Source organism: Otolemur garnettii, unplaced genomic scaffold (assembly GCF_000181295.1).
Source record: "Otolemur garnettii isolate 467f Iridium unplaced genomic scaffold, OtoGar3 scaffold00035, whole genome shotgun sequence".
Classification (NCBI taxonomy): domain Eukaryota; kingdom Metazoa; phylum Chordata; class Mammalia; order Primates; family Galagidae; genus Otolemur; species Otolemur garnettii.
Window position 1 is genome coordinate 2,700,104 of NW_003852430.1, and position 15,778 is coordinate 2,715,881.

The following is a 15,778-nucleotide window of genomic DNA, read 5'->3' on the forward strand; positions in this document are numbered from 1 at the left end:
TCCTATCACTTAGAGGTTTTACTTGCCTGATTGTATGAATGTCCTCCCCACTCCCCACCACCCTTTAAATCTCCCAGAAAGGGCAGGACGTCTTACACTGCCCACTTAAAAGTGCTGGTGGCTCTTTTTAGCGATCTTGATTAGACTTAATCCTTCGACTGCTAGTATTTTACTTAAGGTAAATGTTATCATTCAGCCTTGCCTTCTCGAAAACATACCAGAACTGGGAGAAAAAGGACAACACATTTGGCATTGACCAAATCACAGAAAAACGTCCTTACCAGATCACCTGCGGAGACCCAGGGCAGTTTGGAGTTTTTCTTCTCATTGCTTTTCATTTATTTATGCTTTCTGAGTATCAGTGCTCAATTTTAAATTCCCATCGAGAATGTTCTCATTTTTGTCATAAAACTTCAATTAAGTCTCTTAATTTTTTCTTAAATCTATCACTCTAATGTCTAGAGGAGCCATTAAGAAACCGTAAAGAGACCCCAGTCCTCGCTGTATTGGCTGTCTCCTTTTAAGCGTGTTTACCAGACTTTTGTGACTCTGTACCAAGCAGTAAAATATTGACATTAAGAAGAGAATATTGCCCAAAGCACACACATTATCCTGGAGCTTAATTGTCAACAATTTGGGATGGAAGAATAAAACTGAATGTACAGATGTAATTCTTTGGAAAGATGACTCTCATCAGCAAACACGAAGCTCAGGAGTTTGAATGAGGAGCTCCAAATGCTCCCAAGACACAAGCACTTCCTCTTCTCCTCCCTGTAGACCAGTGGGCTGGCTCATTCCATTAACTTTGATTTGCCATTTCTCATAGTTTGGCCTTTGTCTTTTATTCTAAGCAGACATTCAAATCTTTTCGGTTTGTTCACTCTGTCGGTGTTTAGATGAGCTACGTGAGAGTCCAGCGTTCTTAATATACACTTAGTTTGCCATACAGTTTTTTCTTCTATGCTTTATACATCATGAAATTTACTCGTAAGGCATCGAACATTAATCATTTTAATTCTTTTGCTTTTTCCCTCCATTATAATTATGGTATTCACTTGAAATCCAGTTGGGTTCACTGTTTTCCTTTGTCCCCTTCCCATCCATGTTGATTTACATTTTTGAATCTGTCAAACTTTAACTGGCTCATAATCATGATCAAAACTTACAAAAAGGTATATTCAGGGAAGTCTTTCTACCACATCCCTGGCACTCTGTCTTCACCTCTTGTAGGTAAACAATATCGTTGTTTCAGATTCTTCCTTCCCGTGATTGTTTTTGTGAAGATAAGCCGATATACCTATGCTTCCTTACATTTGCTTTTCTTTTGTAAAAAAAATAGTACTAGATATGATCTTTGGTGTTTTGATTTTTTTCATCTCACAAGATCTCTTGGCCATCATTCCACATCCATTTGTAGAAGGGGCTTTCTCATTCTTTTTTGATAGTGACGTAGTATCCATTATGCGTTTGTACCAGAGTCGATTCAGCAATGTAGGCAGTCGCTAACATTTTGTAATTGCAAATTAATGCCACAAATGGCTAAACCTGTATATATGTATTTTGTACGTATGTATATATACTGAAGGCATATTTTCAGGACAAATTCCTAGGATTCCTGGTTTAAGGGTAAATGCATACACAATTTTATTATCTATTGCCAAATTCTGCTCCGTGGGGTTCACATCATTTTGTATCCCCAGCAGCTACGTAGGAAAGGGTCTGTTTCCCCACAGCCTCAGCAATAAACTGTGCTGTGAAGCTTTTGAATTTTTCTTAATCTGATGGGTGAGAAGTGGTATCTCATTATAGTTTTAAACCGAAGCTATTATTGTTCAAAATCTTTTCCTTTGCTTAAAGACCTTTTACATATCTTCATGTAAGTAGCCTATTCATGTATTTTGCCCATATTATCTATACAGTTTTTGGTATATTTTCCCTCTTCTTTCTTTTTTTTTCCTTTGGAGACAATCTTATTCTGACAGTCTTATTTAGCACTCCAGGCTAGAGTGCTGTGCCTCAGCCAAGCTCATAGCATCCTCAAGCCCCTGGGCCCAAGCCATCCTCCTGCCTCGGTCTCCTGAGTAGCTGGGACTTCAGGTACTTGTCTCAAGGCCCTAGTTTTTTTCTATTTTCAGTGGAGAGGGGGTCTCACTCTTGCTCAGGCTGATTTCAAACTCCTGAGCTCAAGAGATCCTCCTGGCTTGGTCTTCCAGAGTGCTAAGATTACAGGTGTGCACAGCCTTCTCCTTCAATTTTAAAAAGTTCTTTTTTTTGTATTAGAGATATGAGTCCTTCATGCGTAATATATGCAATATGCCTTATATTGCAAATATTTTATTTTGGTTTGTATTTTATTTGACTTTGCTTATATATTTTCTCCTTGTGAAACTTTTATTAATTTTCACACAGTTAAATTTCTCACTTTTCTTCAGTTGCATCTGGTTTTTAGTTGCAGTTACAAAGGCTTTCCTGCATCATGTTATTTAGAGAGGCGTTTACCCATCTTTTCTTCCCCTGATACTTATATAATTTTATTTATACTTTTTTTTACATTTAGATCTCTGATTCATTTGGAATTTAACCTTGTACATAGTGTGAGGAGTGGGTCTAACTTTATCTTTTTCCAAATGGCTACTCAGTTGTCCAGCATCATTTCTAACAAGACCATCTTTGCTCCAGCGATTTGCGATACCGCCTTTATCATCCCTGGATTCTGCATGTAAATAAGCCCTGCCTTTTTTTTAGGTACCAAAAAGAAGATGAACTAAGCCCTATGAATTGAATCAGTGGACCCCTCATATAAAGGAGAAGTTTTCAAATGAAAATATGATCTAAGAATGTTTTAAAATTTCAGATTAATATGAGAGTACAAACGATTAGGTTACAGTGTTTGCATTTGTTGGGTAAAGTCCCTCTTGTCATTATGTCCTGCACCCAGGAGGTGCGCCATATGCTTTTACACTGTGGCCAATAGGTGGGAGCACTCAAATCTCCCTCCCTCCTTCCTTCCTCCTCCTCTCCCTCCTTCCGTCCCTCCTTCCTTCCCTCCCTCTCTTTCCTTTCCCCCTCTTCCCTCATCCCCCCAACTTGAATTGAATTGAGTTTTTCTCTTCTGTGGGTGTTTACTGGTTTCATATTAGGATTGAGTACATTGGATACTTGCTTTTACATTCTTATGATACTTTAGTAAGAAGAACATGTTTCAACTCCATTCATCATCTAAAAATTTTGTATTGGAGATATGAGTGTTAGTGTTATTGGGGTGTCTAAATTAGGTGTCACATTTAAACAGTAGAGTGGTCATGCTCCCCAGCATCAGCTCTCAATCACTTAAAATGCAGATTCCTGAACTCAATCATCAAATACTTCTATTTAGAAGCAGGGATGGGGCCTTGTTATTTTATCTGGTTAAGAAGCAGCACAGTGAAGGTGGCATAGGGGGTCTCACTGGATCACTTGTTGCAAAGCATGGTCTTCGAGGAAAGAGGCAGCCTACCTGAGATAAAAATCCAATGTGGCCACCTGTGTGAACGGTAGTAAACGGCTTTGGCGATGACAAAAGGAAATGCAGGCTTTCTGCTACATACAAAACGTGAGAATCGTTCAGGGAGCTAGTGTTTAGCACTAAGGCAGTTGGAAGTAAATTCACTAAATGTGAATTTAGTAAAACCATCTTTCAGATTTTATTCTTGATTGTCTAGACATGAGATGTAGGTCTGTGGGTCTCAGATCTTTTTAGTTTTTCATGTTGCTCAGGAAGCTAAGGACTCTGGCCGACTTATTTTTGTGATGAAGCCTCATTTAACCCACAATGATAGGAAGGCTGCTCTGATTTTGTGAGGTTAGAAGTGAGATTACATAAGCACATTTGTGATAGTTTAAAGAGAGCATTTGTTATAGTTTTTATAACGAAAGCATTCCTATTGCTTTTCCCACGGCCGCCTACCATCTGGCAAGTTATTAATCCTGAAATGTTCTTTCAAAACCAGGGACCCAAATGGTTGAGCGTGGAAACAGTAGTTGACATAGTTCTCTACCATGCTTTGGCTTTACAAATGTGGTCAGAGTGTGTGTGCGGGAATATAGGAAACACTTGCATCTTAGGAGGCTGGGTCACTGAATCTTCGTATCCAGATTTGTTTTCGTCTGTTTATTTCTTTATCTCATAGGTTAGAGTCCATTGTGGCCCTATTCTCGGTCATGCGTGTTCTTTATGAATAAAATTCCAGGCATACAGAGAGCACATGTGCACATTTTACTATAAGATAGTAAAACCTCAGTGTGTGGGGACCGCGTTCTCAGTGTGACCTTATGGTCCCCGTTCCTTGCAGTCTTACGATCTTGTGTTAGTTGGGTTTTATGGATGAGAATCGTTCTTCTTTACTGTGAATCCTGCCGGTATATAGCAGCCATCAGAAAGCTAAATTTGAAGAGGCTTTTTGGCAAAGATTTAAGTATTTGTCCTCTGGCCCTTTCTGGTTGTCTTCTCTGTTTCATAACACAAGGCTGGTGAGGATCCCAACTCTGGTGAGGTCTGCCTACTAAATGATGCTTGCAAAGAACACATTCATTCATTAGCATTTGGGATGTTGATTAAATCATTCTGCGAGTAATTTCACTTTAGTGGCTGTTAAAGAGTTTGAAAGGAAAAATATGTTTTGGGATTGAGCACTTTCAGATTCCTCTACAGTTTGTAAAACTGTAATGCAAATTATAATCGGGCTTTTTATTGCCCAGGTGTACAGTCAGGTACCCTTTTGATTCCAGCACTTATTATCACGTGATAGGCTAAGACCGTACATGTTGCACATGGCTAACAAATTGTCAAAATCGGGCTGACAGTCTTAAGGTGCTGAACGCGGTTTTACTGGTTTACCAGCCCTCATTGAAACACTGTCTCCATTTCTCCATCCTACTGCTGAAAACGTTTGCCCCATTGTTCTCTTTATGCTTTTGTCACACGTTTGTAACTAAACTTACTTGACCATTCACATTTTAGGGCCATTCTTGGCCTTTCTCATGTCATTTCCCCACCAGCCTCCTTACTTTTGCAGTCCTCCATCTCATTTGTCAGCAATCTCTGCTTTTCTCCAAGGTAGCTCAGGTTATCCTGACTCATCCTTCCACTTCACCTGGGGCCCCTACCCTGGTAGTTCAAAATCTCAACTGACTCTGAGGAAGAAAATGGAGCTCGTGGCCCTGTCCTCCCTCATTCTCACTGCGAATAATGCATTTTACTCCCCCATTACTATCTTAGAAGGATATTTTAATATTTTTATCATTTATATTATTCTAATATTGTACTTGAATCAAAATTTAACAGGTTGTACAGAAGTCGTTTTCAACAAAACCAAGAAAATCCAACTGCATTTAGATTGTGAGGGAGGGTGAGTGGTGGGATTGAACCAGTGGTGCATAATGCAAGGGTACTTGTTGGATCTATTAGTACAGAGTATATTACTTAACACACTAAGTAAACGAGATGAGATATATATTAACCAGTGTGATGTATGCATTCCTAATTCTATATGAAAGCAGCACACTGTACCCCATAAATGCATTAATGTATACATGATCTATGTGTTTATGATTTAATAAAAAAAAGAAAATACTAATTGAAATGTGAACTAGAAACTGTAAGTTGGAATGAAACAGACTTAAAAAAATGAAATTGTTGGCACATTAAAAAATTTTCTATATTCACATTCAGTATATTTAGAAAAAGCTCTTAGTCAGTGGTGCTAAAATAATCAAGGAGGTGTTTTCATTTATTAGCTTGCACTGGAAAAAATAGCTAAAGTAATGATATGGACTAGGGATTTTTGACTGGAGTGCCACGAAAATTTTATTTTATTTTTTTTTTTTATTAAATCATAGCTGTGTACATGAATGCAATCATGGGGTACAATGTGCTGGTTTTATATACAATTTGAAATATTTTCATCCAACTGGTTAACATAGCCTTCATGGGATTTTCTTAGTTATTGTGTTAAGACGTTTATATTCTATACCTATGAAAGAAGTGCACATCACAGTAAATATCTTCTTTTATTTATTCTTTTTTTTTTGATCAACATAATTTAAGTGTGTTCCAGAAGATTAACTACATGTTTACGTGTGCTGGGAGATAAAAAAAAAAGTTGGGAGGTTAAAAAAAAGAAGTTGAAAAACCTCATTGTTTTGAGTCCTGCCTCACCAATTCTTTGCTTTATTTACAATGCCTTAGATCCTAAAAGCTATTCATTTTCTGTTGAAAGAAAGTACCCTTTTCGTTTAGTGAGTAACTGGGTATGCAAGTGCGTTTGTTTGGGAGAGATAGTAAATAATGATAATTGAACTCGTTATGTGTAGTTTTCCCCTCTAAGATGCTTTACTGATTCACACATGGTATAATCCCTTTTATTTACCTGCCCCAGAATAGATCTCTCCCCCTAGAATGATGCTCTTTCCTTTTGTCAATGCTGTTCTTCTTTAAAGTGTTTTAGCTTAGAATTTTAAAGAATAGTTTATTCTCAAATAAGAAGTCTAGACATTATCACACGGTAGACTTGATTCAATGACTTAATAATATCAGGTCTAACACTCTTTGCCTTCTCCAATGCCTTAGTCACAAGATTGCTGCCAGCGATCCAGCCATAATTTCTTCTTTTAAGTCAGGAAGAAAGGGAAAGGACTTGTCTTTTGTTCATAAGTTAAAACATAGATATTAAACTTTTCTCAGGACATCGGTAACCTGAAAATAGAAACGCTTTAAATTTTCTATTTGGAATAATATTTTTACTTTTCCAATAGATTATCTGAAAGGTTATAAAATATGCTATCTTTATTACATTATTATTTAAGATACTCATTTAAGAAATATTATTCATCGACTACTTGCCAGATACTGTTTAGAAGTTGAGACTACAAATGCTAATACAACAATAGCTTCCAGATTCATCGGGAAGAAAAGCAAAAAAATAGACAGTGTAGTACTGTGTGAGTGATAATCCATAGCCCTTGGTATTACAAAAGGGTAAGATTAGAGTGTGGAGTTGCTATCTGGTACCTGGAACAGATGAGACTTGACCTGTGATCTGGAGCAGGGATACAAGGTTAATTGATAAAAGCAAAGAGAAGGTAGGGTGCTTATCCAGGCGTCAGGACCAGCATGTGCAAAGGCCTGGAAGTAATAGACTGTGTGGTTTGCTCAAGAATTACAAGTGATTCTCTATGGCTGGGTCACGGGCAGGAAAGGTGGAAATGTAGGCAAATACTTCGCACTTAGGTCTTCATCCCATTCATGATAATTATGCTATCACCATCTGCTTTCACCTGAAGCTAATTCCCTAGAACTTAGTTTTGGTTCCACTATTCTGGAACTAACAGGTCAAATGCTTTTCCTGTATTAACATCAGTTATTTACTTGGAACTGCATGGGGGTGATCCACGGGCCAAATCTGACCACAGACATGGATAGTGGGGTGATTTTGTTTTCTTTTTTTGTCCTGAATAGCTTAAAACAAGTTGAATTCATTTCCAACATTTAAAAATCAAGAGATTTTACAGATAAATCCAATTTCTTTGGTTAAGGGCAGGTGATACCGAGTTCCTCCCCGTTCTCCTTTCTATTATTTTACAAATGTGTTCATTTGACTAATTTAAGGTCCTTGGTTGGCCCCTGCAAGCACTTACATCGTCTCTAGCAGAGGATGTAAAACTGTAAAAACATGACTAACTTGGACACCAGCAGTTCTAGTCCAGGTGTGGTGACATGATGCTGTTTTCATTGACACAAACTGACAACATGGTCAGTGGGTTTACGGCGGCCACCAGCTTGCTTGAGTGAACATCAGTGAAACATCTACATATTGAGAATCTTGTTTCTAATTATCTCGTACTATTTTTGTGTCTCTCAAAATGATTGCTTCCTGATAGACATTATAATCTAAACACACACACACACACACAAAACTCCTTAGCAAATTCTAAAAAAAAGGAACATAAGACTATGAATCTTGAGACCGTGGCTACTAGTTGCTAAGAATTTCCTAATGGCATTGACAGACCCATTTCATCTCATTGGCCCTCAAAATCATCTGTTATAAAATATCTACAATTTCACTGGACTATTTACCTGATGAGATTATCTCTGGCATTCAGGTGAAACGTGTGTGCCATAATCAACGAGGATAATGACTGAGGATGTACAGCTGAAAGAGGCTATTGCTTATGGTTAGGAGTCTTGGGGTTGATAAGATGTCTTACTAGAAAGTAGTACTGGCCTCAGGAAACTGTCCAACTCTAAACCTTGGTGACATCTCATAAATACAAAGGATGCCAAAACATGGAATTCTGCACGAAAGGAGACTTTTGGAGCTGTGATGGTAGACAGATGGATAGTAGACAAGGGTTTAAAGACTTTCTTCATTGAGTTTTGCTCAGAGAGTGGATGGGATTATTGAGATCTCTTCCATAACAAAGAGAAAAGAGTAGAAATTATGTGTCCTACTCCACTCATTTTAACGATGACCAAGAGATAAAGTATCTAATTAGTATCAAAGACAAGACAAGAAGCATTGGCTATCTATACCGTCAATCCAGTGATCTTCCCATGATGCCCTGTGGTGTCACTTTGAAGAGAAAGCTTTTGATGCTCATATGAGCTTATCTAAGAAGTTCTTGGGTTCTTGCAGTTTCATAGCAAAGCTACAGAAGGTGGGAGCTACCCCCTACCTTTTTTTTGGTATCCTTTAAGGCTTATTTACCTTGTGGGGCCACTAGAGGAGCCTCAATAAGTTATTGTCAGCTTGAATAGATCAGAATTTCAATAGAAATTCCAATGAGATTTGGTTTTTCAGGGGTTAGAGGGAACAGGAGCAAGATTGCTCAAATATTCTAGAAGGAAAAAATTCCAAGTATATCATCTCTTGGCTGTCGAAGTCATAGGTCTTCAGTCCTCCAAATATGAGGACAATCTTCATGACTGAAAATATGACCTTTTTTCACACTGACAAAGAAACCTATTAAAGGTAAGTTAAAATTGTACATCACCTCTAAGACATTTTCTCACTGTAAAAAGTTGTGTTAGTATTTTCTATGAAAACTATTTCTATATTTGAAATTTAAAAAAATCCCTATAGTTAAAAAGGACATTGTCAGTTCAATATGTTTTTGTTGAAAACAACAAGCTATGCAGTGAGAGGCAAAGGTTTCTCCAAAATAGCTTTAAAATCCTTTGGTAATGCTAGAATTTGATTATTATTGTGCTTTTATAAATTATAGTCAATTTTGCCAATTATTATTATATTTCTAATATTAACTAGTATTAACCCTAGAAAGAATTCTTTATATATATTTTTATTTTTTTCTTTTTGAGACAGAGCCTCACTATGTTGCCCTCTGAGGAGTGCAATGGTGCCCCAGCTCACAGGAACCTCAAACTCTGAGGCTTAAGCAATTCTCTTGCCTCATCCTCCCAAGTAGCTGGGACTACAGGGGCCTGCCACCACACCCGGTTATTTTTGTGTTATAGTTGTCATTGTTGTTTAATAGGCCCAGGCTGGGTTTGAACCTGCCAGCCCCAGTGTATGTAGCCGGCTCCCTAATCACTGAGCTAGAGGCACCGAGCCAGAATTCTTTATACTGGTTGAGGGAATTCACAAGTCCTCTTGATTTTTTTTTTCCCTGTCTCTGGAATCATCTTTTCCCCTCTCCCCTAGGCATACACTGCAGAGACTTCTGTAATATAGCTTCCTAATTGATTTTCCCACATTCACTCTTGGTGTTAAATTGTGCCTATTGCCAACCTGACACAGCTTGGGACCTTACTTGCTTCCTGTCGAGTTTCCTGTGTGTTGGTGAGGAGGGGAGCTGTGTGGGAGCGCAGCCACGGCAGTGCCGCAGATGCGGAGATGCGTGTGTGTAGAGGCCCCGGGCAGGTGCCTGTTTGTCTCCACTGTCCTCTGCCCAGTGGACCTCTCATCTGCCTGACTCCAGGACCTGCTGATAGCCACAGCCCTGACCCATGGAGGCTGTAGCTGCCTGAGGCAATGGCCCTCATAGGCCCCCTAGGAGCTCCCTGCCTCGGCCCTGCCTCACAGGCTGGCTATGCTCGGCTTCTCCAGTCTCCCTGAAAGCTTGGTCTTGTCCTCCTGAGTCAGTGCTTCCTAAGGCTGGGTAATGACTCTTCTGCCCTCCGATTCCCCCTTCCAGACCTTGCCTCCCCCTGCCCTTTCCACACTTGCGTAAACTCTAAGTCCTACAGCAAATCCCTCATTCCCATCATGCTCACTGTGCCCCTGCTGCCCTGACCAAAGCCCAGCCGATACACCCCTGAGCTCACCCACTGCCTTCCCAGAGGGAAACTTTTATAGTGGAAATGATCATGCACTGACCCAACCCTCCCCTTTCCCCATTAATCCTGGATCCTCGTCATCTGCTTCAAAGGTCCATTTGGCAGGATTTGGAGCTCCATCTCCCTGGGTTCTGTCTACCCTGGGCCACATACAGGCACACCTCGGATGTGCGCTCTGATGCACTGTCACACAGTGGGCTGGAGTTTGGGGCAGCACAGATCTCAATTCAAGTTCTGGCTCTGCCCCTTCCTAGCTGGGGACTTGAGCAAGTTATTTGACATTTAGATGCTGCTTTCTTGCTTGGAAAGGTGGGGGGTAATAGCAATAGCTGCCTTATGAAGGTGATGAGGAATGGTGATGCAAAGCTTTGAAAGTCGCATGTTATAGCGCCTGATACTGGGAGCCCTTCCCAAGTATTGACTTTGTTCTGCCAACAGTCCTCCACTGCTCTGCAAGGAGAAGTGACCTCATGGGCCAGATGTTTCGCTGCCTCCAGTTCGACAGCTTCCAATGGAAAAGGCTGGCACTTGAGCTCCACAGCTGGAGCACCAAGAATCAGGGTAGGAGCACCTTGGTTCAAGGGCAATGGCGTTTATCTTTCAATGAGGGTGATCGTTTCTGTGAGTGATGATACTGAAGTCAGACTTAAAAAAATGCTTATATTGATGCTAATAAGAGGTAAGAAGAATGGGAAAGATGAGAAGGGAGAAAGTACGAAAATAGCACTTGACTATAAGAGCAATACTAATTGTAGACATTTAAATCCGTAGCTTATTATTTATTCCTAATTAACATGCAGCACCATGGTAATAAGGCCCGTCATTAACTACATCACACCACTAACCTGTTGCATTCAATTGCAACATAAGTTCTGTCCATGGACACTTGGCCATTAAAGTTTGTTTTTCAGGCTCCCTGTTCGTGCATCGACAACCTAGAACAATGAGAGGAACAGCGGTTTCCACAAGGGTAGTAGTAATAGCTAATGGTCCTATTTCACATTTCATTCCTCAGACAGTACTATGAGAAATCTGTTATTCTTATCCTTATTTTTCTAGTAAGAAACTAAGGCTCATGGAATATAAATAAATGCTTCAACTCGCAGGGGTGTCCCACGTGTGGCCCTTTGCATGGAGTTTTTCTTTTTTTTTCTCATCATTTTTCAGTAGGGTTTATGTATTTAATGTGGGTTTACAACTCTTCTTCCAATGTGTGGCAGAGAAGAAAAAAGATAGGACACTCCTGGAAGATATATACACGGGACTCAAATGCTTTTCTTTTCCGAGGTCTTCCATGGATCTATGTGGCAAAGCTGATCTGTTGACAGACATTTAGTGGCACACATAAATGCTTTTAGGGCTGTGAAAACGTGACAAGAGATGGGATTGTAAAGATCAAGATTCCCAGATTTAGATCTGATTTCTAGGAGTGGTAAGGAGTGTAATTGCTTTTCTGCTGCTGGGGTCAGATTTCCTCTGATATTTTTATTTTTTGATATCTGTGTCGGTAGCCCTCCTAAAAGCTCCAACAATGTAAAAACAGTTCTTTGGCACCTTTTAGCATTTTTGAGCTCCGTGACTGTCCCAGTGCTGCCTTCAGTATTTTGCAGGAACCATGCTCTCAAATAAAATATACTGTTCTCTATGGGCAGTGTGGTTCCTAGGCCAGGTGGACATTGGGTCCTGATGCCTGATGGCTCTGGAGAAGGGGAGGCTATGATTGACCTCGTTCTTTAATTAGGCAACAAGTACTTGAGATTATTCAGATCTGACGATTCTGAGATTCGTCCACAAGAAGGAGGAGAACGAAAATCGATTTGTCATGTTTGAAGGAAAGGATAATGGGGTGAGGCTTAAATAATACTCTGAAGTCATAAGAAAGCCAGGGGGCACCGCATCACTCTCTCCAGGGGTGTTTCAGCTGCACTTTTTACCTTGTGGTTTGACAGTGTCCCAATCATCTAATGAACATTGCACCGATTAGTTTTTATGGATGGGATGATTTACATGAAATCTGCTAATGCGATGTTAACAAGTTTATCATTTTCAGAAATAGGTAGACCGATTTTGAGTTTTATCAACCTCAGTGGTTGAAATTAAAATGGAAATAGCAACATTTGTTTTCATTCTCCCTACAAAGCAACTAATTATTTTCCTCTGGGTAATGATAATTAACAAAATTCCTCTTGTGTTCCTGATCAGTGCACAGCTGGCACTCTGATAATCACAAAGGCTTGGTTTTATGTGGTGACATTAAACCCCTGCCTAACGTGGGGAGTACATTAATTGTATGCCATTGCTTGAGTTTATTAATTCTAAATTATGCCTCAATGAACTTCTGAAATTGGGAGCAACATTTATATTAGTAAATTGTAGTCAGTTTGCTAATGTACATTAGTAAGCAGTAGTCAGTTTATTACTATAAACTGGTTATCTGTAGTCAGTTTACTAATATAAAGTAGTAATCAGAGAGAGAGAGGGGCAGTGGGAATCTACTTTTTTTTTTTTTTTTTTTTTGAGACGGAGCCTCAAGCTATCCCCCTGGGTAGAGTGCTATGGCATCACAGCTCACAGCACCCCCCAACCCCTGGGCACAAGCGAGTCTCCTGCCTCAGCCTCCCAAGTAGCTGGGACTACAGGGGCCTGCCACAACGCCCGGCCATTTTTTGGTTGCAGCCATCCTTGTTGTTTGGTGGGCCTGGGCTTGGGATTCGAACCCGCCACCTTAGGTGTATGTGGCTGGCGCCTTAGCCACTTGAGCCACAGGCGCCGAGCCGGAATCTACTTTTGAGTATAGATTTTGTCTGCTCCAGATGTTATAGTGGTATTTATAGTTGGGTTTATAACTTTGAGATGTTGAATAAGTTCTAAAGCGACATCTCATGCACTGTTATATTTTTAGGCATTCTTTCAGTTAAGCAGGAGTAGCCTTGTGCTAGGTAGGCCAAATGTTTTCAGAGCATTAGCTACCCTCATTTCTTGGGTTTTTGTGTAGTGCAGGTTTGGACCAGAGTTGGCCTGAGAACCTGCTGTGTATATATCACTGAGGCAGTTCCTGGGCTCTGCAGGGCAGCCCTGAGTGGGAGGCAGTGCTGTTTCTCCACTCTGTCCGCTCTCATCAGACCTGTCGTCCTGTCTAGCCTTTGTGTAACAATATCTCTAGGGAGAGGGACCATGTATGTATATATTTCTACTTCCAAGTTTTAAACAGTGCTTGGCATTTAACAGTCAATGTCTCCTGGATGAATTAAGGGTGATACCAAGGAAGAATGTCTTGTTTAGTCCTGGCTAGTAGAGGAGTCTTACCCATGATTGGCCACTGCCTGGTGTTTGGGCCTCATGGTTGTCAGAAGAAATCATTTATCTCTCGTTTATCTCTCGTTTACACTCACGTGGCCTTAAGGGTGCCAGTAAATGTCATTGCCATCTAAAGTTTCTACTATGGCAAATTGTTAAATGCAAAAATACTTTGTGTTAAAGGTACACTCATAAATGTACCTTCGGGGAAGAAATGAAGTTTAGCAATATTGATCAAGAACTTAGGTAATGTTTGCTTTCTTTAACCTGGTACAATCCAGCATCTGGAAGTCAATTTTAGTGAAAGAATTCAAAATACAGAAAGGGTTTTCTCCGTCCAGAGGTGCTCATCTTGATGTTTGAGATCATGGGAAACCAGAAACAATGTAAGTTTCCAGCAACCTGGGAATGGTTTATGAAACTTACGGCATGTTGACTAATTGGTGCCTTGTTTACTGATTTAATATGCTTTTCAAGATTTATAATCACATCGAAATGCTTATATTAAGGTATAAACATCATTATCACAACTATAATATACTGCATAAAGAAGCCTGAAAGGAAAGAGTATTAAATGTAAGAATGGAAAAGAGACTAGAATAAAATCCACCAGAATGGTCACATATTTGGGTTACTTTTTTTGTTTTTGTTTTCCCAATTTTTAGTGGGCCCTTTAATGATGTCTACTCAACTCTGTGTGATGAAAATATGTAACCCTGCCCTGTCTCCTCCCTGCCTCTCACCACCCACTGCCCACAGCAGATTGGCGCATAATGGACACCTGACTCAAGTTGTGCAGACTGGATTTTTCTGTCTTGGGAATTTAGAGTTGGGAATGCAGAGACAGCAAATCAGTTTGTACGCATGCCTTGGGTTGGGGGAGGTGCAGGCATCTGATCCCACTTGTACAACGAAAGCCAATTGTCAGAAAAAATAACAGGAAAGCAGATATGCAAGGAAAGAAAAAAGACAAGACAGCACGGGATCACAAAGAGAAAATGGTTTCTAGCTTCGGCTTGTAGCCCTCATGAGGACTGGCTGAGCCCTAGGAGATAGTCTTGTGCCTTATAATAGACAGTCTTATTACTTATTATGAAATCCGTTTTTGTAACACAATCAAAAGTAAGTAAATGAGATAACTTCACTTTGGGGATGTTTTTGAAAATATTTATAATGATCATGTATTACTACTATATGATCAATGCGTTTTTAAAAGATGGCAGATAGTTTAACCTGGTTCTTTGTACCCTGAATGAATCCCCAACAATAATAAATAAATAAGCTACAGTAGAGGAAAAAACAAAACAGACAAACAAAAAATTAAATGATAGTAGATATTTTGTCAAAAGCTCTTGTTGACATGCCGTTTGTGGTTAAGAATCTTAGGTCATTGGTGGCCACAGAATTATATTGTCTCATCTGGTATTGTTTTTCCTATTTTTTGGGAAATCTGATAGTTTTATTTGTCCATAACATGCACTTGTTTGTTATTTTATGCAAACCTAATAGGGTCATTTTCAATGTTTAAATGATAAGGAAGACCCACTCATTAAGGTGGATGGTTCCCAGCCTGTTCTCACCTGTACTGTCCTCTAATCTCAGTTCCCCTGACTCTTGGCCAGGCCAGACAAAAATTATGTTTGCCACCATCCAACCGTTTGAAATACTCATGGATAAAATCATTAATGACAGGTAAAATTGTTCATAAAGTATTATTTAATAAAAAAATTTACAAAACAGTGTGCCCTGTGCAATCCTAATTGCATGAAATATCATAGATCAAAAAGCCTGAAAAGAAATATATCTTAACGTTAACTGGGCTATATATTTGAGTTGTGGTTTTACAAACAATTTAGATTTTTCTGTTGGAACCTTTTTAGTTTTCCAAGATTTCAACAGCATATATGAATTTCATTGGTAACTAATAATAAAGTTAGGTTTTTAATGAAAAAGTAATCACCCTAGTCACCAAAACAATATTGTCAGTCTGCCCACTAAATCCCACCAGGTGTAGGAGTTTAAGAATAGAATAAATTATGGTATATGTACACCATGGAATATTATGCAGCCTTAAAGAAAGCTGGAGACTTTACCTCTTATGTGTTTATATGGATGGAGCTGGAACATATTCTTCTTAGCAAAGCA